This window comes from Ursus maritimus, unplaced genomic scaffold, assembly GCF_017311325.1.
Source record: "Ursus maritimus isolate PB19 unplaced genomic scaffold, ASM1731132v1 scaffold_17, whole genome shotgun sequence".
NCBI classification, from domain to species: domain Eukaryota; kingdom Metazoa; phylum Chordata; class Mammalia; order Carnivora; family Ursidae; genus Ursus; species Ursus maritimus.
Window position 1 is genome coordinate 33,669,615 of NW_024424119.1, and position 2,443 is coordinate 33,672,057.

At 43.5% G+C, this 2,443-nt stretch overlaps 1 non-coding gene across 1 annotated transcript; it reads right to left on the reverse strand.

Annotated features, from left to right (window-relative positions):
- Window positions 1-229: 229 nt before the first annotated feature.
- LOC121103183 lies at window positions 230-338 on the reverse strand. The gene has a single exon (XR_005835341.1). It is a non-coding gene; the product is annotated as a U6 spliceosomal RNA (small nuclear RNA).
- Between the last annotated feature and the right edge of the window lie 2,105 nt (window positions 339-2,443).

The window sequence follows — 2,443 nt, forward strand, 5'->3', positions numbered from 1 at the left end:
ATAAAATATGGTTCCAGCTTTTTTTTTTTAAGATTTATTTATTTATTTTAGAGAGAGAAAATGAGAGCGTGAGCGGGGGAAGAGCAGAAGGAGAGGGAGAGAGACAATCTCAAGCGGAATCCTCACCGAGCTGGGAGCCCGACTAGGGCCTTGATCTCACAACCCTGAGATCATGACCTGATCCGAAATCAAGAGTTGGACACTTAACCAATGGAGCCGCCCAGGCGCGTCAAATACGGAACGCTTCATGAACTCGCGTGTATCATCCTGGCACAGAGGCCATGCTAATCTTCCCTTTATAATTCCAACTTTAGCACATGTGCTGCCAAAGTGAGCACTCCAACTTTTGAAAAGCAAGTTCAGCAGAAGAATGAGCTTCCCTAAAAAAATGGAGCCATCTTTTTTTTTTTTTTTTTTAGTAAAGTTGACATACAATGTTACATTAGTTTCAGGTGTACAACTTAGTGATTTTCCAAGTTTATATAGTGTGCTATGTTCACAAGTATAGCTACCATCTGCCCCATTACCTTGCAATTAGATTAACACTGACTATGCCTGATGCTCTTCTTTTTATTCCCATGACTTACTCATTCCATAACCGGAGGCCTCTATCTCCCTCCCTCCTTCACCCATCGTGCCCAACCCTCACGCCCAAAATGGAGCCATCTTTGAGATCTGGGATGTGTTTTGAGGAAAACAGCACTATTGATAAGTCCCCTAGCTAAAAGTGGGTCTCTGCTTCATGGGAGAAGACACAATATGCCCGGTCCACACTTGACAAAAGGTTTGTCTCCGTGCCCTTAGCTATGGAATTCAGTTGCTCAGAATGAGGAAAGTTACACCTCCTATGAAGTCATGGTCTCAGAATGTACAAATAAGAGTCTGAGGAACAATTTGTAAAATATTCCACTTACTCTAGATAAGGGGGGGCAGTCCAAAAAAGTATAAAATTTAAGACTTACAAATTGTCAATCAAAAGCAGGATCCTTAACTGCTCCCATAGCTTTTCAGGGCCTTTCTTCGCTCTCTTGGTATAACGTATAGCTATCACCTGTCAACTCCCTTCTAAGAACACCACCTTCCCCTTCTTGGTGTATACATAAAATCTTGGCCTCCCTTCTTGACTAAAGACTCTTTCCGTGAATATGTCAGTGGCTCTGTGTGTGTGTGTGTGTGTGTGTGTGTGTGTACCAATAGCAGCTTTATAGGTTAGCACTTTGGTAAAACTCAAAAAAGCACCCTCTCCATACACTATCTAGTTATGTTGTTTTTATCTCACACCTAAAAGGCACCTTCTCTGAGGAGAACCACAATGCGCAGGTTTCAGTCTGGCCAAGCCCAAGCCAGACAGTCACAGATCAGTTAGTTACAGAGGGCTTCCGGGGGTGTGAGTGCTTCCAGCCCACACTCAGAACTGGTTAAAGGAGGGGCGCCTGGGTGGCTCAGCTGTTAAGTGTCTGTCTTTGGCTCGGGTCATGATCCCAGGATCCTGGGATCGAGCCCCGCATCGGGCTCCCAGCATCGGGCTCCCCGCTCGGCGGGAAGCCTGCTTCTTCCTCCCCCACTCCCCCTACTTGTGTTCCCTCTCTCACTGGCTGTCTCTCTGTCAAATAAATAAATAAAATCTTTAAAAAAGAAAAAAAAAAAAGAACTGGCTACAGAAATCCTGAAGATTTTAGATCTGCCTATACGTCTGACCAGGAAGAGTAAGAACTACTGCTAACTGGAATCCAGGGTAGCTGTGCGGTGAGTCAGTGCAGCACAAGGAGAGAAGTTACATAGCCCTCCTCTGAGATTACATTTGGCAGAATTCTGTCATTAGGCATGACTTAGATTCCAGGATTCACTAGGAAGGGACAGGAGACTGGGTGTTCACAGATGGAAGAAATGACACCGCTTCGGAGCCAAATTTTCGGCTCTTCTCTGACAGCAATCAATACCTAATTTGATCGCTATAGTGACTACTAATGCAGCATAATGAATATGGATATTCAGCATATTAGGTTACTGAGAATTGAATAAGCTTTCAGGATATTATTTTGTTTTCCATAATCAGTCAGAAGATCTGTTCCGGGTCCAATTAATACATTATTTTAATTCCTGCTTCACACAGTCACCAAACATCTGAAATGCCCATAGGTGTCAGGCACTGCGTTACTCACCTGAGAAACAAAAATGACGAGAGCAAAGTTCTTGACCTCAGAGAGTTTGAAGTCTTCTGAGAAAGCTGACTGTCTGAAGGACAAATCTTAGGATGATTTTAGAAGCACATAGGATCTTTGCTTATTTGGTATTTCAGCCAATCACCGAATGAACAGATTTCGTTGTCTTTGTGAGCACATCAACAAAAACAATTCTTTCATCACATCAAGCAAACCACAATACCTTTTGGTCACTGTTCACTACATCCCTGCGTGTGTGTGGGACGTGGTTAAACATGTAG